This window comes from Protopterus annectens, chromosome 3.part0, assembly GCF_019279795.1.
Source record: "Protopterus annectens isolate FY-2018-M chromosome 3.part0, PAN1.0, whole genome shotgun sequence".
Classification (NCBI taxonomy): Eukaryota; Metazoa; Chordata; order Ceratodontiformes; family Protopteridae; genus Protopterus; species Protopterus annectens.
Window position 1 is genome coordinate 1,533,601,997 of NC_056731.1, and position 24,023 is coordinate 1,533,626,019.

General features: G+C 39.4%; 1 protein-coding gene across 3 annotated transcripts in view; it reads right to left on the bottom strand.

Moving 5' to 3' along the window:
* DLGAP1 (DLG associated protein 1) overlaps window positions 1–24,023 on the bottom strand; it is a 5,750,587-nt gene that overhangs the window by 902,791 nt on the left and 4,823,773 nt on the right. The gene's annotated exons all lie outside the window — the stretch shown is intronic.

Sequence of the window (24,023 nt, forward strand, 5' to 3'; positions counted from 1 at the left end):
CTGCTGTCACTTCTACTTAACCTTAGAAATTGGGATACATTCATGATGCACATTTCAAACTGTTTGCTCTAAGCCCACAACTCCCAGTTTTATCATTAGGTTCCTCCCTTTCATTTCAGAGTCACCAGGACAGCTAAGTAAAATATTGGATGCCATCCCCCTACACTGGCAGCATTGTTAAAGATAATTTAAAATTTATTCTTAAAACTTGCAGCAGGATACACCTTACTCCAGTCTGCCACATTATTAACTCAGTCATGCATGTCGCAAAAGGAAATCCTGCTAGCCCAGCTATCTGGAATTTTGTAAATAATTATATGTAATTTGTGAATATTAATATGATTTATATAGAAGTGTGACAGAAGGAGATACTGCCAGCACAGATGTCTGGAATTTTGCAAATAATTATATGTCATTCGTGGATATTGATATGATTTGTACAGAACTGTATGTTATGTACTGTGCTAAAATGTAACCACAGCATGCCCTGCTGGCTTAGAACAGAAATGTATATAAACTATTGCAATTGTGTAAATGTATATATTTTTAACAGTGGCAACTGGGACATAAAAGGTTAACTTGCAAAACTTCAAGAAAATAAGTTGAAATTAAATTGCTTTACAAAAAGTTATGTTTCAGTTTCAGTCAACAGGAGACAGGATGTCTACACTAGGGGACTCTGCGTTGTTTTGTGTTTCATTGTTTTATGTCCTCTAGCAGATGCAGACATCTGAAGGCTATGTACTTCCACAGAGAGCTGCAACATTCTGTTAGTTTCTGACAAAAGGGGTTTACCTTGGAAACTGAAGTCAGGTGACAAAAAGTGATGTCATCCAAGCTAACCCAGCTATAATATTTGATATTAATTTAAGAACTCTCTCAGAGAGAGACTGTGCATTTTGTAACTTGATTTTGATCTGGAAACATCCACTCATCACCACTTTCTACACTTGCCTTGCTGTAAGTATGTTTTAGGGCATATTAACTCTTTTAGATTCAGATAGGAATATAGTAAAGTATAGCTTAGATGTTTTCTTTATTTATTTGAGACTGTCCTGCAATGCTGTTTTAAATATTTCCTGTGATTTTGAACTCTGAAGTTACTGTGTTGATTTACTGAGTATTGTCTTGTTCTTTTATTAATTATTATTAACTTTACTTAAAAATATGTTTGTGGCTGATGTTTGTGAGACATATTTAAGCTGTTAGATTACTTGCATATGTATTTGGTGGCACTATACAGGCCAGGCCGAAATAGCCTTGCACTTGTTCAGACTACCATTTGGATAATAGTAACAATACACAGTAGGATTAGACATCCTTTGTTAAGGGCCTTAAGTAGCTGATAAAGAGTTGGCTGGTGGCAGTCAGAACTACCTTATAGTCTGGGCAGAAGGGAGCATAGCTAGTAAACCTGTGCCAGCCTTTCCCAGGTGTGTGTGTGTGTGTGTGTGTGTGTGTGTGTGTGTGTGTGTGTGTGTGTGTGTGTGTGTGTGTTTGTATATAAATCAAATCTCAAAGAGTGTGTGTGTCAGCTACTTGGGTAGGGACATGAAGCACTGGTTGGACAGAGAGGGTGCTGGAGGTTTTGGCTTGGCCACTCAGCTGAGATCTCAGTCCTACAGCTTTGCCAGTGGGGAGTCTTATTAGCGGCCTTAGGTCAACTGGTGCCCTAGGCAAAAGGTCTCCACGGCGCCCCCCACCACACTAACCCCCCCCCCCATCTGGGTCTACTTACACCCAAATAAATACTGAAAAGTGCCCCTGCTAGAGCCGGTGGGCGGCGCCCTAGTTAAGTATGCCTAAGGGCGGCTATGCTTATTGGGGATCTGGAGAAAGAGGGAGAAGCCAGCTCCAGACTGACTGTGATCTCTGTGTGCCCTTAAGGGAAATTACACTTTACTGTGTGTGTACTTGTCATCTTCCCCATGTGTAGATTCCTCACTGTTGCCAGTGGTGAGGATTGAGGATCCTTGATTACTGGGCCAGTGCTGGGACATCACAATGCATATTGGATTGTTTCTATCCAACTGGAAGATGGTACACATTACAGCAATCCAGAAGATGCCAACCTCAATCCACAGTGATCATTAAAGATCTATACTGGTGTTACCATGCATATCAAAATCTATAGAAAGTAATGACAATATAGATCCAAGAATTCCTTAATAAATGTGGACTACTTACTCACTTACAGGGCATATTCAGGGAATAAACAAGCACCATATCTGTTGGCTTAATGCTCCAGGATGCCACACTAAACTGCATGAACCAAGATTCCACTGTAGTTACTACAGTCCTTACTAGGCTTTCACTTAGTATAATTCTCACTCTACACATCAAAGCTGGTGCTGCTGTTGATCGAAATCAAGTGCCAATAAGCTAGATTAAGGACTAGTGCAAGGAAAGTTCTGTCAAATCATATCTAAGGAAAACCCACTGACTGTAATCCCCAGGCAATAAAGACACCTTTATATGTTTCTATGAGAATTTTATAGTAGTAATAAGTAGATGGATCAGGGCATGACCAAGTGCCATAGTGCACTTTTTGCAACATCTTCATAATTTCTCAAAGATGCTAAGCTCCTTACAGGGTCTATAAATGTACAAGAAGCCTCAGTCATTGTTAAAAGTTGGTCCCTCACATTAAGGCTTTGGTTTTATATGATTTCCCTGTTGACGTACAGCAACTTTTAGAATGCAGAAATTCTCTTTACCTAGCAGCATTTTGCTGTGCAGAACTGGGAGGACATGTCATCATCAATAAAAAAAATAATTTATCACAGATCTGTCCAAACTGGGTAAATCTCTCCTGAACCCATTGAACTTTTACCCAGTTTTGCTGATAATTGATAGGCACAAAAATCTGTCCAAAGATTCTTACAAATGGGGTGTAATCTTTGTTGCTTAAACTACATAATTTCTCACAGGTTGTTTTTTTGGAAAGGAAAACTCCAATCTGAAATTCAAAAATGTGTTTTTCATTTATCTTATTACTCCTTGTTGTCTTAATACATCAAAATCACTTTAAATGATTCACATTATATATTTTTTTCATAAAATGGACATTGTGTAGCCTACCATACTGACTTGGTATTGTTTTACAGTTCTCCTTGTGATTCCTAGAATCCCTTTTAAGTCCTCTTTATAGAACTTATGCTACACCCAAGGACGTTAAGAGTTTTTAACTCCCATTTATATAGAATGATAGTAGTATGAGTTCCACCTTACTCAACATTTGATACTTGACTGTTTTCATTTTTTCCTGATTTACCTTCATTTCAGTAAAGTCCATTATTGCTAAACATTTCATAATAGTTTTAAAGTTTCAACAAAAACGAGCTGAACTATAGTATTTTCTAAGGTTGACAGTTTGTAGTCCTGCTAGCACTGACAGACCTTTGTCAGAGTTACTGATTTACTGCAGGAGTCTTGATTATGTGCAACCAACATCTTCTACTTAAAAGGCTTGTGAAGGACATGTAGATTACTTCTCCTGTTTCTCATTGCCTACATTGAGTAGGTATGCATTTTTAATTCTGAATGTTGTAGACACAGAAATATGCTAAATCTGCTAAAAACTCTTTTCCTTGTATGACTTTAATCATGTTATCTCAACCCTTATGATACAGCACTTTTCTGCTGAGCTCCTACAAAATAGGAGCAAGCGTCTGCTCTCCATTTTATGATAGTATGCTATTTTGATTCTTATAGCGAGGTTTGGAGATTTTCTTGTATTATATTTTCCTACTTTTATTATTATGTTGCTACCCCTTGATTAGTAACATTCTAACCACAATCCTTAAATGTGTCAAAGTATTACCTTTTCTCTGTGCTACACATAAAACTAAAAACACTACTGTCAGTACTTCTTTAGTGAAGTCACACTTCTTAGTGTTGTCACCATCTGTGAAATGGTGATATGCAACCTCACATTCAGGTTCGACAAAGTGAACCTGTGTTACATGCATATCTCTTTACTCTTTGGTATTAGATGTTTACAACTGAAAAGTAGAATTTATGTTATTTAATTGTGGCCAGATACCTTTCTTTATATGCAAGGTATGAACGCAGTCAACATTTTCTGTCATGACTGACTAAAATTTGTCATTTCAAAGAGCTAATATAGGCAAAAAACATGTTTGCTTGTAAGCTTGTCAATGTGCTTAATGTCCTAGTTAAATAAATTGACATTAAAAAATATGGGTATTTACTAGTATGTTTATGTAGCTCTGCAATATCATCCTTGTTCTTCATATGAAGAGTTCTGCAACAATAACGTCTTTGGAAAAAGGAATTTAACTGTTTATAGCCCTTGGCTGAACTCAGAAAGACAGCCTTATGATGTAAAATACTGGGCAGCCACTAACTCAAAACTGTAGAAGTTCTATTGTCTAGACTAAGTCATGTAAGTTTGAACAAATTCCTTTCTGAACCAACATAAAATCTGAGCAGAGAAACAAAATGCTGGTGTCCTAATGATCTGTGACAGGCTAACAGGTGGAAATGTAGAAAATGAAAGGTGATGAAGGCTTTATAACTCTGGGATAAAGTTAACATTGAAGGGTGGAGTTTTCATTTAAGGCATTGTACAACTATGTAATGCAAACCCTGTCACTGCCTTTATTCATAACCAAGAGTATGTGATGGGGGTCCCTACTTTTTTCGTTTTCATTTTTTTTCTCCTTGTTATCCAACTCTCAGTGGTTGAAAGCCTCAGAGTAAATTCCTGGTTAAACTGTTAAAAAATAACACTAACGTGTGTTATTTTTTTCTGAGATTACTGCCTGACATTCTGTAGGAATAATATGGTAGACTTCCCTTTAGTGGCCTCTCTCAGTCACCCTGAGAGCTCTGTGCAAAATCTGCAAAGTGGGCAGTCTCAAATTCTCCTTGGGAATTTGCAACTCCACAGATACAGCATTCAAAGAACCTCTCTAGGAGGCAGTGTTGAATCCTCAGAACATGGAAACATCCCTATCATAGGGTTAGTCCAGCTTCAGGGGGAGCTTGGCCCTCTTGTTGTAGAGAGTAGTAGTCTACAAAAACATATAAACTGACAGGCCAAGCAAGAGGCATAGAAGCAATGAAATTGTCTTTTGAAGATAAGGAAGACAGTCTGTATTATTACTTTTACACAAGAAGCACATCATTTCCAGACAGATGATATATAGCAAGAGTGAGAGAGAGAGAGAGTAATTACAGGAAAGAAAAATACTTGCACATGAAAAACTGCCAAAAGTTACAGCTAAAACATGTAAGATCCTTTATGCAAAAAAAAAAAAAAATTATCGAGGTGAAGGAACATTTGGACCATCTGGAAAAAGAAGCAATAGAGGAAGTTAGAAAAGATAAATAAATACTAGAGGTTTTGAAAAAGTGTAAAAGAGAAACATGGACATGAGAAAGAAAGAGAAATGATATGGTGTGATAATTATGCAGAAATGTTCAGCAAAACTAAGCAATATAAAACATTCAGCTCCACAGACATTTGAAGAGAAATATAGCAATAACACATGCACATAAGTTTCACAATACAGAAGTTAAGATCACAAATGGATAATGTAAACAATTTGATTTAAGAGTCAGAAATAAATACAAAATAGAAACTGAAGTGGTAGACGATCTCTAAAGTGAAGGATTTATTGTGGAAACTCCCAACACATTCAGTGTCATAACATAATATAGCAATAACCCACGCCTGGGTGTGGGTAATGCTGGATTTGCCCACTGTTGGTGTGGTTTGGTCACGAGGGCGAAGCCTGAATGGCCAAACAAAGACAACAGTGGGTAAATCCAGCATTACCCACACCCAGACGTGGGTTATTGCTATTATACTATGACATTATTTAAGAAAAAAAATACTTACGTTTCTTAAATAATGGCATTGTATAATGCCTCCTTGCTGCCCTTCCACAGCTGTCTGGTATTCTGCGGCAGTTCTGATGTACTGCGCAAGCTTATGCAGTACATCTGAGCTGTGGATGGAAGTAACGGAGAAAGCAAGATCTCCGTTGCTTTTTACAAAGTGTCTCGCTATGTTAAAGTAGTTTAACATAGTGAGACAGCTTTAAAAAAGCAATGGAGAATCTCCGTTGCTTTTTTTAAATCTGTCTCACTATGTTAAACCCATTTAACATAGCGAGACAGCTTTAAAAAAAGCAAGAGAGAAAGGAAGATCTCCGTTACTTTTTTTAAAGCTGTCTCACTATGTTAAACTCCTTTAACATAGCGAGACAGTGTCTAAACAGCAATGGAGATCTTGCGTTCTCCGTTGCTGTAAAAAAATGACTTATACTAATGGAAAAAGTCTGGACCGGACCTTTTTCCATTAGTATAAGTCTGATTTACAACGTGCATGCTGACCAATCAGCATACACGTTTTGGAATATTAATGGGAGGTTGTGGTATAATGTGCCTTTGGGTCCACAGGTATCAGAGCAGTGGATGGAGTAGGCTTCATCTGAATAGGATATGCCACAGGGCAATGTTAAGGAGACCCATGTAGGAGACACACAAGAAAATACAGTTGATGTTGCACAGCAATGTATGGAGCAGAAAACAGTGGCAACTCCAACACAGATAATATTGTCGTGTGATGGGTCAATGGGTCCCCACATGGAGAAGCAACAGATGGAATGGGAAGCATCTGAAAAGAATGAATATGACAATATTCTAGAACCATCTGAAAAAGTCTCACAGAAAACAGTGAACAAAGAAGATTTCAGAAGAAAATGATATAAGCGATAGATATATTAAAGATAAATAAAAAAAATTACAAAAAGTAAATAAGACCCAAAATGTTAGAAGATTTGTAAAACAGATGAACACTTTAATCAGACCTTTAAAAAAATTAATATGCTATAACAGAAGTAAATAGTACATACTACTGTGCAGTTATTCTTCTAATAGATAAAGTATAACCACGTGAAGAGTTACAAAATAAAGAAAGGAAACAAGGAGAATGCCAACAAAGAAGCATCAACTAGAAAAAAACTACAAAGCAACTAAGACAAAAAGTATCACCATTAGAAGAATGCAGAAAAGGGAATAAATAATTAATCAAAAATCATTAGGAAGATAGGCATGGGAAAAGCAACACATAGTATCAAAACATATCAGCACATACAGAAAAGCTTAAAAACTATGCAATTGAATATAAAGGAAATGTGGAAAATAAGCATTTCATTGGTGGGCCAAAAAGGTTTTAAGGAGAATTGTGAAACAAAGCAGAAAGAAAAGAAATATTACCAAAAAAGAAGAAATAGGTATGTTTTGGAGAAGTATTTATGAAGACCCTGTTGAACATAACAAAGGTGCTGAACAGACAGAAGAGTTAAATGAACAGTAAACAACTCTAATACAGAGAATATAAAATAAGATGGAGTAACAACTGGAGACATTGAGACAAAATTAAGAAAAACTCCTGAAAAAGAAAATCTTGGGCCTAGATGCAGTAAATATTTTTGGCTAAAGATAATAACATCTTTATACAAAGATTTAACCCTGACAAAAATTTACTTATATGTGCATCTGAAACAGACACCAACCTAGTTCACAGCAGGAAGGGGAATGCTGCTCCTCCGTAAAAGTGAACCAGCAAGCCTTCCAAGATTTATAGACCTATAACTTGCCTTCTGACTATATATAATTTATATACCGGAATTGATGTAGATAGAGTTTGTAGCCATCTAAAAAAAATCAATCATGGTAATAGAACAAAAAAGGCAATAAAATAAAGTCTCAAGGAGCAAAGGATCATCTATTTTTTTAAAAAATGCCATAATGGAAAGCTGTAAAAAAAAAAGTAAGAACAACTAAGTTTGACATGGTTGGATTACAAAAAAAGCAATTGGCAGCATCCTACATTCATAGATAATGCAATTCTTACAGATATATAAGATACACCCTACACATTATAAACCAATGACAACCACTTCGCACCTAAGCCATGTGAAAGGACGAAGTATTATCTCAGGCATAACATTCAAAAGGGGATATTAAACGATCATTCATTGTCACTGCTACTATTTGCCTTTCCTTAACCCATTAAGCAGTTTACTTAATAGACTAGTCTATGGTTGCAGTTTATCTTCCAGAAACCAGCCTCATTCAAAAACAACTCATCTACATTTTTGTGGATGATTTAAAATTATATAGCCAGCAGATGAGCACATGATAGTACAACTACAAGTAGTTAAACTTTCTCAGATTATAAAATAACTCCATTAAATCTTGATAAATGTGCAACAGCAGCAGTTATATCAGAAGAGCTACAACACCAAGAAAATATCGAAGTGAGGCAAAAATGTGAGATAAAGGAATTTGAGCAGGTTTGTTTCATTTAGAAAAAGCATTTCAGAAAGGTTCAATAGTGGGAATCAAACCAGACTTTGATGAGAATCAGACAGCAACTGAAAATGGAAAAAAAGCAAAAAAATAGTATAAACAACAGGACCAGAAGAGAAGAAAAGAAAAAGCAGAGTTTCTTGATGAAGCACGTCAACCAAGATTTGATACATGGTTGCGATACACTCATAGTTGCTGTTATGTAAACTGAATGGTTTAACAATGTGCAATAAACAAGTGATTGAGAAGAACTGGAAACATGAACCACAAAGCACAATAGAAAAAGATGAAAAAAACAAAAAAAAACAACAAACAGATGCAGTAATTTGTAGTAATTCAAGAAAAAAGGGCAAAAGTAGCATTAATCATTGAGATAGCTACACCCAGCACTAATAATGTCCTATGTACTGAGAGTCACAAAGTCATAAAATACCAGGATTTGCAAGGAGAAACTACAGCAATGAAAGATAAAGACACCTGGACAGTTTCAATAGTAGTAGCAAAAGGCATAATAAAAAGAGTGTAATGGTGTATGATGTCCAGAAGGAGGCAAGTTAGGGTACATTGCAGATGCAGGGAAATTCACTCTTGGCAAACCACTGAAGCAATACTAATTTCACAAACTATAATCATACCCTGAATCAGGAAATGATTCCATTTCTGTAACATAATTAGAAACCTAAACCACTTGGAGAAATAAACAAAAAACCAAGGAAGTCAATCATGTGGAAGGATCAGGAGTTGCAGAGAATAGCTATGATTGGGGATATCCAACAAGTAAACTCTTCTCGACCCCTCATCTCCATTAATGCTTAAAGATCAACTCTGACATGCTGTAACATCAGTTCTGGACATACTGATAGCTGAGACCATTCATCTTGCTGCAGGTGGTGAGTTCAAAGAAAGAAGGAGGCTGCATAAGCATCTGAATGGGTGGAACTAACTGAAATGGGGCAGGGCATTATTAAAGCAGATTCAAATTTGAGTAGGCTTATGTCAGTGCTAGTCTTGGAAAGGAAGTTTGTTTCAAACACATGAGGTGGGTGAATTCATCCGACTATGATACCAGAAAATCCATCACAAAAACAAAATTCTTATAATTCTACCCATTATTCTTAGGTGTAATTCCCAGTCATTACTGAGATTCTACAATATTTTTAATACATCCACTTATAAGCAAAATTAAACAGACTCTAAGTATGTAATAATAATAATAATAATAATAATAATAGTAATAATAATAATAATAATAATGCCCACAATTATGTATTTCAGATTGTTTTACTCAGACACCCTGTAGCCCTTCCAAGGTAGATCAGCAACTGTTTAACTGTAATCAAATGACAGCATGGGTCAGTGAGTTCCAGCCACAGATTGCCAGGCTAGATTCTGCCCTTCTGAGCTGGGAATTTCTGGTTAAAGGCTTATTGCGTATGCTTACTTGAACTGTTTCTTTCTGAAATTGGTACGCCTTGTTTGCTGTAGCATAGACTAGATTCAGGGCGGCTGGATCTAGCTTTGTTTGTATGACTTGCGCACTGACCCAGGCCGTCTTTTTTGGAGAAGGTTTCTCTGTACCCTAGTGGCAGGACTGTGCAGTTAGAACTTGTCTGATTGAAGACTGCTGGAACAGGGCTCAGTTTTAAGCTTTTTAACTGGTTAATTGGGTAAAGTGTTGTTTTGATTGTATCTGCTCTATTTTCTGGAAAAAATATATATATACTTGTTTCTCACCTTTCTGAACTAGTATAGTCAAGTTTTCATGTTATTGCTGAATCCAGGGTTGTGTTACAAGTTTCTGTGTTGCCATACCTTACTTGGATAGAAGGAAGTTTCTCTGTTCACCTGTGAGAGAGGGGAGCTTTGAGCAGGCTATCTGTCCCTGGAGGAGTGGTTTCAGCCCAGAAGTTAGTAGTTTATTGGCCTTTTTGGGCTAATTTTGATTGTATCTGCTCTATTTTCTGAAAAAAAAATTATATACTTGTTCCCCACCTCTCTGAACTAGTATAGTCCAGTTTTCAGGTTATTGCTGAATCCAGGGCTGTGGTACAAGTTTCTGTGTTGCCATTACCTTACTTGGATAGAAGGAAGTTTTGCTGTTCACCTGTGAGAGATTGGAGCTTTGAGCAGCCTATCTGTCTCTGGAGAAGTGGTCTCAGCCCTGAAACTAGTAGCTTATTGGCCGTTTTGGGTCAATTCCTATCTCTTTCAGTTTCCGTGCTTTAAAACCCGCATTTGCGCGGTTTGCACCAGTATACAACTCTGCACAGCTCCTTGTGGTGTCCTGCAGAGTGATACAGGCAACAGAGAGATCCAAGAGAGACTTTTCCAGATTTAAGTATTTTTTCTCGTTTTTTTTTTTTGCTCCGACTGCCTTTTCCCACCTAAAAAGCGAATTTCTAACTGATCTGTGCTTTAAAAAGTTTAAATTGCATTTGCCTTCTGCTTTTTACAGTTTTGCACTTGTTTTATATCAATTTAAGTTGTTTTTGTATTGTATAACTGTTGTAGGCTACATACCAAAGTGTGTCAGCCTGTTTATAGCATTTACAGTGTTTTCTGTGTGTTTCTCTGCTGTTTCCTGAAAAAAACAAAAAAAAAAAAATATTCTCTTTTCCTGCCTTTGCTGAACTAGATTAGTCCAGATTTCAGGTTTTGCTGAATTCCGGACTGTGGTATAGTTTCCTGTGTTGCCCATATCTTTACTTGAATAGGTGGAAGCTTCTCTGTTCACCAGTGAGAGTGGGGAGCTTTGAGCAGCCTATCTGTCCCTGGGGGAGTGGTCTCAGCCCTGAAACTAGTAGCTTATTGGCTGTTTTGGGTCAATTCCTATCTCTTTCAGTTTCCCTGCTTTAAAACCCACATCTGCGCGGTTTTGCACCAGTACACAACTCCGCACAGCTCCTCGTAGTGTCCTGCAGAGTGATACAGGCAACAGAGAGACCCAAGAGAGACTTTTCCAGATTTAAGTACTTTTTTTCCTCTGTTTTTTTGCTCCAACTGCCTTTTCCCGCCTAAAAAGTGAATTTCTACTGATCTGTGCTTTAAAAAGTTTAAATTGTATTTGCCTTCTGCTTTTTACAGTTTTTGCACTTGTTTTATATCAATTTAAGTCATTTTTGTATTGTATAACTGTTGTAGGCTACACACTAAAGTGCACTAGCCTGTTTATAGCATTTACAGTGTTTTCTGTGTGTTTTTCTGCTGTTTCCTGAAAAAAAAAAAAAATTCTCTTTTCCTGCCTTTGCTGAACTAGATTAGTCCAGATTTCAGGTTTTGCTGAATTCCGGACTGTGGTATAGTTTCCTGTGTTGCCCATATCCTTACTTGGATAGGAGGAAGCTTCTCTGTTCACCAGTGAGAGTGGAGAGCTTTGAGCAGCCTTTCTGTCCCTGGAGGAGTGGTCTCAGCCCTGAAACTAGTAGCTTATTGGCCGCTCTCGGTCAATTCCTATCTCTTTCAGTTTCCCTACTTTAGAACCCGCATTTGTGCGGTTTTGCATGATTGTGCGCATAGCGCAGCATCGGGCAGTGCCGCTTAAATGGGTTTAAACTATTCCCGGCTCTACAAAGTCTGTTTTTCACTTTTTCCCTTAGAACTGTTCTAAATCTCAAAGTAAGCACTCTATTTTCATTCTAAAGCCCTGCAGTTGCTCGTATAAGTAATCTTATAAGTAAGCACTAATAAACTAAAGCACTACACCCTCTTATACTCCCTTTAAGTACTTGGCTCCCTATTGGTCCTTTTTGATCAGTCAAAAAGTAGTTCCTTATACTATTCTGGCATGTCCAAAAGTCAGTTTCGGGTTTACTCTCCAGTCCAACTGGTGAATCTGGGAATCTTGAGGCAATGTTACAACTGCCTTATGTACACAGACCACCCTCTCCTCCTCCCAACAAGCTCAAATATATGTGAGGGATGCAACTATATAGCCAAACTGGAGGCTGAGCTCTCTCAACCCAATACTGGCGCAGTCAGTCAGGAGGAGAAGGTAACCACACACACCACAAATCCAGTCTCACATAGACCTATCGCAACAGAAAACCAAACACATAAACACACAAAAACATACTCGGAGGCTCTAACTAAAAATCTGCCCAAGCAGCAGAGACCTCCAAAGCAGACATCCAAGCAACCGCTACTCCACAACAATACCCACGTATCACATAGTTCACAAAGTCAGTGTTCCACACAGTCACAGCCCTTAAGGCTAAACAACACACCTAATACACTTGTAATAGGTGACTCTATTGTCAGACACACTGACATCCCACTCACCAGCTTTACAAGGAGAAGGTCACTGTAAGCTGCCTGTCGGGTGCCAGGATCCGCCACATAACACAAGCACTCAGGTCACTCCAAAGCAAGTACAAATATGACTCCGTCATTGTCCATGCTGGTGTGAATGACCTGAGACGTACCTCCCTGGACTACATGAAAAGAGACATAGAGGAGCTCTCTGATCATGTAGCCCAGGCCGGTATGACCCTGACCTTGAGTAGCATCTTTCCCTCACCAAGAATGATGCCACAGTATAAAGACAAAATGATCAATTTTAACAATTGGCTAAAGTATTGGTGTCATTCAAAGGGGATCCAGTGTCTGTCAGCCTGGGATGACATGCTCGACAAGCCACGTTGCTTCACTAGGGACGGCTTGCAGCTGTCACCCCTGGGCTTTCGAATACTGGCTAAGGCTCTCGCCACCCCCATAGTGCCTTTTTTAGGCAAGGCTCAAAAGACAAACCCACCTCCATAGACAACACAAAGAAAAAGAAACTAAAGGTAATGCTGCTCAATGCCAGAAGTCTAAACCTCAAGGTGCACGCACTCGAGGCTCTTCTCAGTATGGAGAATATCGATATCTGTGCAGTAACAGAAACCTGGTTCAAAGCTCCCGAGAGCACCCCAGCACTACCAGGTTATACCTCATACCATGCTTTTTGGCCACAAAACTCGGAACGAACCACAAAAGGAGGGGGAGTATCCATATTCATCAAAGATACCCACACCTCCAGGTTAGTGGCACTGCATAAAGCATCGGAGACCATCCATGTGCAACTAACAATGGGCAAAACTGCCTTTCAGTTTGTAGCCTGCTACAGGCCACCCTCCCAAACTCAGGAACCCCACTCGGCTTTCCTAAGAACACTGGAGAATATGAAGGTCTCTCCAAACACCATTATATTAGGTGACTTCAACTACCCAAACATAGACTGGGAGCACTACTCAAGCCCCAACACCCTCACCCAACGGTTCCTAGAATTTATAAACTCAAATGCTATGGAACAACTGCTCACCACTCCCACAAGAGAGGAAAACATTTTGGACCTGATCATCACCAACATGGGGACTCTATGTTCCATACCAGAGATATACCCCTCATTGGTAAGATCTGACCATAAATTAATCTCACTGGACATCCATATCCCGTCCCCACCCCCAGCCAAGGAAACCACGGTGAAGAACTTCTCAAAAGCAAACTTCACACTTCTCAAAACCAAGGTGGAATCCTTCAAAGCCCCCGGGCCAGTGGAAAATACGGCCCAAACCACAGAATCCTTTACAAATGCTTTCTATGGACACCTACAGGAATGCATGGATCGTGCTATCCCAAATAAAACCAAGACTCATTCCTCCAAAGGCAGGAGACCTGTCTGGTGGACCCCAGCCATAAATAAGCTATACAACAGTAGGAGGAAACTACTACATGATAGAGCAAAATCCCAAAAAGGGAAGGCATCTCTGATCAGTACTAACAAGAAACTACGATCCCTCATAAAATCATCTAAGGCCAGCTTCGAAAGAAAAATTGCACAAGATGCTAAAGATAATCACAAGGCCTTCTTTAGTTATGTCAGGAACCTGGGTGGCAACTCCCAGATATGCTCTGAGTTAGTTCAAAATGACAAAAAATACACTGAACCCACAGACATTGCTAACATCCTGGCAGACAGGTTCAGTGCAAACTCCCCCCCCTCCCCCCCAAAAGAGTAAATGTCTATCCCAACAGAGTGTAGCCTCCCTGACATCACAGATGCACAGGTGAGAGCTGCCCTCTCCAAAGCAAAAAACACAGCATCAATGGGACCGGACGGTGTCCCGGGCTGCGTCTTACACGAACTCCAAGAAGAACTGAACCCTCACATAAAGTCACTGTTCAATCTCAGCCGTACTACAGGATATGTACCCAAGGAATGGCGTACAGCATCAGTGGTCCCACTCCACAAAGGTGGTGCCTCAACGGACCCCAGAAACTATCGCCCTATAAGCCTGACTAGCCTGGTCTGCAAAGCTATGGCATGTATCATCATAAAACTCATAAACAAAGACATTGGGAACCTCTAAACACTGGATCCTACCCAATTCAGGTTTGTTAAGGGCAGATCTTGCCTCTTGAGCCTGGTCGACTTCTTTGAAACAGTCACCAAGGCCATAGATGAAGGGAAGGTAGTCCACACAGCCTACCTGAACCTCGCAAAAGCCTTCGACACAATAACCCACTCGAGCATCATAAATAAGCTCACCAGCTTAAATATCAACCCCTATGTCACAAGATGGGTTGCAAACTGGCTCAGGGATAGAACCCACATGGTCAGAATTGCAGGTGCCATGTCAGACTCTAAACCAGTTACAAGGCTCAATCCTGGGACCTCTCTTGTTCGGTATATATTTCTCTGAGGTACAGGCTAACATGGGAGGACTATGGCTGACCAAGTTCGCAGATGACTGCAAACTGGGTGCCATAATCAACTCACCGACTGACACAAGCATCTTCCAAAAGGGTCTCACTGAGACGGATAACTGGTGCCAGAGACATGGCCTAAAGCTAAATGCCAAAAAGTGCATAGTCATCCCCTTTGGGAAAAACAAAGTGCCCACAAATTACCACATAGGTGGTAATCCATTAAGTACGGAAGAAGTAATTAGGGATTTGGGGACCCAAGTAGATAGCAATCTCTCCTTTGACAATCACATTGCCAAAGTGGTTAGAAAGACCTTCTATATAGCCCACCTTATCACGAAAGGGTTCACATCTAGATCAAGAGAGGTCATTGTGCCCCTTTACTCAACACTCATCAGGCCCATAATTGAGTAAAATGCCCCATTTGGGATGTACCTTACCCGACACCTGCAGCAACTGGAAAGACCCCAAATGTACCTCACCAAGAGGATCAAGGGACTCAAACAGATGCCCTACGCAGTTAGGCTAAAGAAACTCCAGCTCTACTCAGTTGTTGCTTACCGCCTACTCAGAGGCAATCTGTGCCTGACGTATAAAGCCATGTCCAACGCAGAATTAATGGACATGCTCCACCTCAGGAAATCCGAATCCCTTAGAGCTACATGCTCCAGGGACTTAAACCTCAGCACAGAAATAAATAGGACATGCTGGAGGGACAGATTCATATCCCAGAGGCTCCCCTCACTATGGAACAAAATCCCAGTCCATGTTAGGCAGAGTCCCTCAATGACCCTATTCAAGAGAAATCTTGACGAGTGGATGGGAGATCGTAGGTTTATCCCTGGGATCTCTTCTGTGTCCCTACTAGACAGAGGCACAGTAAACTAACCTCAAAAGGGCTATCTTCTGTGACCTACTATACAGAGGCACAGTCAACTAATCTAAAAGGGTGGCGAAAGCCAAACACACTCTAGCTAGGCTTATAAATGCCCTAGGGCAGATAGCCTAGTATCAACCTATGAACCTATGAATGCCCAACAGTTACTGTCACTTTATTTATTTATCTTTTGCAGATCCATTTGTATATCTATTAGGATTGCCAATCCACTGTGCAGTACAGCAGTCCTTCAAAAGCCTTACCATCCTTGCATATTTATGCAGCAGTATTTGAGTAAACCACTGGCAGAGACCAACAGCATTCCTCTATCACTGACAAAGCAAGGTCAGTGGGTAAGTGATGACCAGAGAGGTGCCACAGCTGCTGGTGATGTGGTTGCTTGATTGTGGACGCTACCTACCTCTTACATGTCACACAGTTGCAATAGTCTGTGCATCTGTATGATATGTGGTCTGAGGAGTATCTCTACTCTGGGCCTAAGGACAGAACCATCCTGCAACTGACTCACATAACATAGCCCAATTGCCACTCAAAGCCCAGGCTGAAGCATGACTATGGCAGTGGCTCCACCTGTATCTAGAGACATAATGTTTGTCCCTCCTATCAAGAGGAGGTGAAGAGGCATAGCCTCTTCACTCTTCTTACCCCCTACCAACTCTTGTAAGTATCCAAGTTGCTAGTCAATCTTGGGTTGCCAAAGACAAAGTGAGGAATTTATTCCTCTGTACCATGGAGCTGACAATCTGTATAACTTAGATACCTAATTCTGATCAAATGAATGAAAACATAAATAAATAATGTCCATAATAGTGTATTTTATGTCACTGCTGTTAATGAAACCCACTTCAACCACAGAAAACATACATCTGCGCGCACACGCACACACACACACACACACACACACACACACACACATACACAACCACCAGCTATAGCCACTTACTTTATTATGCACACCTAAGATGTCTAATGGTGATCAAATGAATGAATACATAAATTAATAAATAAATAACTAAATAAATAAAATAAATAACATGTCATAGTAATGTATTCAAGTCAATGCTGTAAGTCACATACAGTGTAACCTATTGTAAACCCCTCTGTGTGTATGCAAGAGCACTTGTGCATACGCTGTCATTGGAGAGACAAATTCAAGTTAACAAGCAATCACACAGCAATGACTGCAGTATTGTTTCAACCAAATTATTTAATTAAAAACATTTCCCCCCTACTCACACTTACCTGAGTATGTCCACAACTTTCATTCTTTCATTTTCATTCAAGCTGCTTCAGGCACCACGACATTCACCCAACGCAGTCAGAACCAATGGCAAACAGCTGGAAGGTGCTTTCTCTATAAGCTCAACAAGCACACTGAAGCACAACTTCTGCTTCCCCAGAATCCATCCATCCCCAACCCCTTTTCCATTTTGTACATGGGGTCAGATTGTCACTTCCACAATGACAATCATCTTGAGCCAAGTTTTATACCGCCAGGTGACTAGCCCTGCCTCGGTAGTTCATTTGCACTACTCACTCGTGCACACAGTCTCATCTACATCCAATTTATAGTGTCCAATCCACCTATTGTATGTCTTTGGAATGTGGGAGGAATTACTTCCTCAGAATGGTAGAAGAAAATGTGATATGTTACAATTGTCTTATTCTCTGTAGGGGCTAGGATCTAAATAAAAGCATACCTGCCATGTAAGCTAACATTTTTTTGCTACAGAAAGACCAAGCATGTGCTTGCATGGGGTTTAGAGTACCAAATATAAGAGTAATTTTTAAGTAAAAATGTAAATAAACATTTTCCACATCACTTTTTCATTTAGAGAGTCTGCAGCCAAGTAATCAGTAGTCTGGCTGCTACTGATGGTCTATATACTTGTAAAACTAAAGGCATTTATATGTTTGAAGAAACAAAGCATGGAAATTATCTCATCTCTAACTTAAGAAATAACTCAGAGCAAAGAATATCTGCACAGATTCAGAGCAGCTTGAGTTCACAACTATACACTGTTCAGAGTTACAGTAGCAGGTGTGAGAAGGACAGCAGGAACTGGTTATAAATAGCCAGCGTCTTATTGCATGTAGCAAATGGCATCACTCAAAAATCGCAGCCCAGCTGCAGTATATGGGTTAGCGGAACAAAGCCTAAGTTCAAGGTCTCCTTTCTGCTGTATGTTTGCCCTGTGCAGTCTTTCTTAAATAGTGATTTAATATGCCATGGAGAAAAACTAGGCTCACGAAAGTCTAAACATTTTTATGATTAACTAGGCTCAATGCAGAATAGTCAATGAATATGTGTATTTGATTACAAATCAATAGTAAAAAATAATATTTTAAGCTATTTCTTGGTTATTCCACGTTTGCGTGTGTGCATGTGTTTGTGTGAGTGTGTGTTTGTAGTCTGTGTGGTGGGGGTCAGTCTGCTTATGGACAGTACAGCATGTGCTTTTCTGTATGGAGAGCTCAAGTGTTTTTTTTTTTTTTGCAGAGGCTTACTGTGATGGATCTGACGGCATATATCACAGGGTCATTAACATTAAAACAATGAAGTAGTACATCCCCAAAGTTAATATATACAATTAGGCTTAAAAAATGCAAACTACTTTCTCAAAACTCCTAACAGTTACTATATGTAGAATTTAACATGTTTTTATATCTTGTCAGAATCTGCTTAGTCAGGAAGGGTTACTTCCTGCTTTGTAGAAGTGATGTTACTGATGTTTTGCTTAATACATTATAACTTATTCTGCGGCAACTTTCTTTTCACAAAGGATGCTTCCCTTGTGGAATACAATCTGATGAGAATGTTGGCTCTCTTTTACAAAAATCACATTTTTGTTATACGCATTATTTGTGGTCTGAGACAGGGTACTGGGGTCTGGGATACAGCTGTCTTAAAGAACCAAACCAATTGTCAGGTTCTCAGTTGCAACACCTTCACCACATGAAACTAAAGTTAACAATGACTAAAATGTTCCAGTATATAAAGACATAGCAGAAGATTAATAGTAGCCATATAATGGGACACATAGTCTGTGCTGTACCAGTACTGCTATGTTTCTCTATGTGACTACATGGTACATGTAAGAGTATAGCAGGCTGTAAATGAACTAAGGAGGGATAGGGGAAGGCAAACCATCATTAATGAATGCACTGCCAAAGGAAGCCGAGTAATATAGGAGGTGCATTATTGAATATACATTTTTAGGAAATGGGGGACACCACGGGGAAGAATAGCATTTTCAGGAAATGGGGACACCATGGGGAGGAATAGCATTTTCAGGAAATGGGGGACACCATTAGAAGGAATAATATGAGTGGCACTAAACTCCTGGCATAGGCCTTCTAAGGCTGGTTCTGCATATCATTCCATCTGCCTACAGACAATACCCAAGTATGAATGGTTTTCTCCATATTCCTATAATGTACTGCATGACTCAGTGGTTCCTGTCCACAGAGAACTCCATCAGCTCTGTATCATGTTTTCCCACAGTATTCTTGGCATATGTACATATGTAGAGTAATTCATTATTTGAATGGTTCTGAACTGCATTATTTAGCAGCTTTATACTTCTCCAGGCAACAGTGAGAATGTTTCCCCCCTCATGGAGTAACGTGTGGAAGGAATTGTAGTAAAAACACAAACGACATTAAACTCCTGAACTTCACATATTCAATGTATGTAAATAGATTAACAGATGGGTAGACTGACAGGCTTATAGAATGGGAGATAAGATAGGCAGACAGACAGATATATAGATAGAGATACTTCTCTGCTGACTTGGTAAACGGCCACTACTGCTCATTTAAGCCACACAGGATGTATGTGAAATAGAATATTTAAAATAATGTTTGTTGCTTTTACTTGGGTCTTGATGGCCCTTAAATATGCAAAATATTCTTGGCATCTAAATAAAATTATTAAGTATGCGCGTCACACACACACACACACGCGCACACACACACACACACACACACACACACACACACACACACACACACACACACACACACACTCTTACGCACACACTACAGGTCAGGGGTAAAGTGAAGTCAGTGAATTCCATTTTGTACTCAACAGACTCCTGTTGCTGCCCTCTCCCCCATCACTAATTGCATGTAACTTTCTCATCTGCGCAGTCAAAAACTTTTAGAGAGAAGAATTTTTGCATTTGCAGTCCTCTTTGAAAATACACATGTTGTTCAAGATCTTTATTTAGGTGGTTACAGACTTTTAATATGGCCTGCCTAATAAAGCCACAGTGTTTGTAACTGATGCTCACAAGAAAAATAAATACATAAAAAAAAAAAAAAAAAAAGAAAAAAGAAAGAAAAGGGAAAAAAAAAATCATGATCTATAAAGTGCAAAAAGAGTGCCCCATTACTGGCTGAAGTCTGGAAAAAAAGAAGCAAGCTTGCTTTCAAGAAGCAATATTATGGTGGAGAGAGACTGCCACCTTGTGGAGAAAATGTTATATTATCATCATTCATCAGCTTTTGAAGTTGTTTACTAGTTAAGTATATTTTTTATCTGTTTATTTATCTGCCCTTTGGTAACTGGGAAAGTCTAACTGAGTCAGTGGCCCATTTTCAGTGGAGGCCTGGGGAGAAAAGCTCAACAGATTCAAAAAAATTTAAACAGTAGTTGATAAGAACTTATATACAAGGGGAGAAAAGCCCTGCAAAGAAATAAAATAGTTCACAATGAGCTGGGGAGAAAGGCTCCACAAAACACACATAAACACATTTTACAATAGCTGATACATGAATTATATACAAAGAGAGAAAATCCCCACATCAGATAAAAGAGACTGAAATACATTTACAGAATATTACTAGGATAAACTTTGTTCAAGAATGCAATATGAACTGCAACTATTTCTTCCAACAGCTTCACATGAGGTAAAAGGAAACTGCAGGAGGACAGAGAAGGAAGGAATGTGTTTACAATATTCAACATGAAACATTTTCTTCTGACTGACTGACAGACATTGTGCTAACTATAAAATTGAGTGGAGTGTTAAATACAATTGTTAGTTATATGAACTCTGTGCTTCAAAGATCTGCTTATGATGGCCTGAATCATCATAGTTTTCTAGTAGACAGCTTGCCCTTCTTTCCACATCCATGCATGTATACAAAACTTTTGCTGTGAGTTATATGTCCCAAATGTATACTATCTGCTAATGTTCTTCTTTCGGCTTTTCCTGGTTAGGGGTCGCCACAGCGGAACTCTGGTCCGCTAATGATTGGCAGTAGATTTTTTTACAGGTGCCGAGGTGTCAGCTCGACACCCAACCTTCAACGAAGGCACGCCCATTCTACGCATGTCTTTCGAACGCCACTTAACTGCAGGGAGGACATGCAGACTATCTGCTAATGAAAGCACTAATTAAACATAGAAGTAGCAATCAGTTTCATTGCCTGTTTTTGAAGAAAGCGTTTTACTTACGTTTGTTTACTTTCCCTGTGCCACCTTTGTATGATGATGGCCCTTCCTTTTCTGTTTTTAACAGAGCATAACCACAACTACATTTTGTTGAGTCTGAGCCCCCAGAGTTATTGTCTTTCACATTTAGTCATATCAGAAACAAACAAAGTATGCAAGAGATACATGTATACAATTTCATTAGAGGCAAAAATCTTGCATACAAACGAGGTTGTCAAGAGTCCACACACTACAATCACCACACATAGTATTTACCATGCACACACATGGACCAAGTTATGCTGAGACACTAATAAGCAATCTTCCCGAACCTTAAAGACATCCTAAGCCTATAAACGGCAACGCTTATCCTCAACAATCTCTAAAGCACTTATCAAAAGCAACATCAAACACCACGCATACACCTAGACCCAGTGGAGTCCCAGCAGCAAAGTCCACAAGGCAAGCAAACACATTACCCAGGACTCTTGTCATAGGGGACTCCATTGTACGATGAACAGATGCCCCAGGCAAGCAAACACATTACCTAGGACTCTTGTCATAGGGGACTCCATTGTACGATGCACAGATGCCCCCCCTCACCAGAATGAACAAGGAGAAGATAACAGCTGGTTATCTAGAGCTAAGATCGGCCAAGTTACTAATGCAGTCGTCACAATACCAGTATGATTCTATCATACTCCATATGGGCGTAAATGACCTGAGATATACGTCCCTGGACTATATGAACAAAGACACTGTTGATCTCTCTGAGTAAGTGTCTCAGGTAGTTATGCACCTTGCATTGAGCAGAATTCTACCTTCACTAAGGATGATGCCACAGTAAGAACAAAAGATGATTGCCTTCAAGAACTGACTTCGTTTTTGGTGTATTTCCAGGTGATTCGATATTTGTTAGCATGAGATGACATGGTTAACAAACCAAATTGTTTTGCAAAGGGTGGTCTGCACATGTCTCCCCTTAGGTTTCTGAATATTGGCTGAAACTTTATCCACCACCTCAGAGCTTTTTTTAGGCAATGCCAAATTGACAAACATACCAACATAGAAAATAATACCCAAAGAAACCCTTTAGTGCTAGGAGCTTAAACAAGAAACTCAACACCCTACGAACTCTCCTCACTCTGAAGAATACAGTCATCTGTGCTACTACTAAGACATGGTTTAAATCCACAGAAAATACTGCAATTGTGCAAGACATCAGTGCTTTTCACACATTTAGACCATTAGCTGCACAGACAGGGACAAAAAGTGGAGGAGTCTCAACCTATATTAGCAAAAAACATAACTCTGCATTGGTTAAACAGGACAATGCCCTGGAATTTACCCACATGCGAATCACTATGAACAAAGTCCCATACCATATCTTAACAAGTTAGACGTCATCCTGTATGTCCCTAGAATCCAATAGCTTATACTGATAAACCACATTTGTGGGAGACTTTACCTGTCCCTCTATAGACTGGGAAAATACACTGACTCATACCTGCAGGCACAATGATTCCTGGCATTTATTAACACAAGTACCTTTGACCAGAAAGTACGCACATCCACCAGAGGTTCAAACATACTGGACTGATACTCACCAATATGGGAGAGTGCTGCCTCCTCATTGGCGAGTTTGGACTACAAAGCTATCTCCTTCAAAATAAAAATCAACTTGGCAACCCCATCAAATCCTGTAACAGTTAGGAACTATTCCAAAGCAAACTATATCTTAATAAGAGACAATTTGTTAAAACTCAGGACTCTGCCCAACCCCAAGTTCACAGCAAACTGTGCAGAAGTGTTCACAGAGACCCTGTACAACTATGTAACTGTCTGTCTAGAGGCTACTGTACCTACTAGAAATAAGCCCAAATAAAACTCTAAAAACAAATTACACTGGTGGAATCCTAACCTTAACAGGGTATATAACAAAAGGAAAAAGTCATGGCTAAAATCAGGAAGAGCAACTCCCATAATGATAATAGTTCACTAATTAAACTAAACAGGAAATTAAAAGGACTAAATAAGTCTAGCAAGGCCAGTTATGAAGTCAGGATAGCCTCACATTCTAAAGACAACCACAAGACCTTTTACAGCTATGTCCAGAACCTCAAAGGCAGCACACATCAGTGTGCTGAACTGGTGGTCAGTGGTGCCACCTTCATTGAGCAAAGCAATATAGCAAATTTGCTAGCTGACAAAGTTCAGTTCAAACTTTAAATTGACCTGCCATGTCAGTCACAGATTTCAGTTTACTTGGATCTGGTGTAATATTTTACAAATGCCCTAATGGTTATGGACATCAACTGGGTACAACAACCCTGTGTTTCTAAAGGTTAGCCAAACAGTTCACTTTTGCTGTGCTGATGAGGCCATAAGAAGGCTGAAACATGCATGTCCACAGCTAATGGGGTTTGGCTTTACTGGCCTGAAATTGTCCATAACAGACTTAAAAAGAAAAAAGTTATGGGCATTCAGAACTGCCATATAGCTGAAACACCTGATGCCCTTAAGGGGTCATTTGCATATATCCCATGTACCGCTAGCACAAGAGGTTTAAAGAATCACACAGTGGCAACTCTAGCTTGGCTAGATTGTTCTTGTAGTTTTTACTGATTAGTTTGTCTGTGTGACCTTTTCATT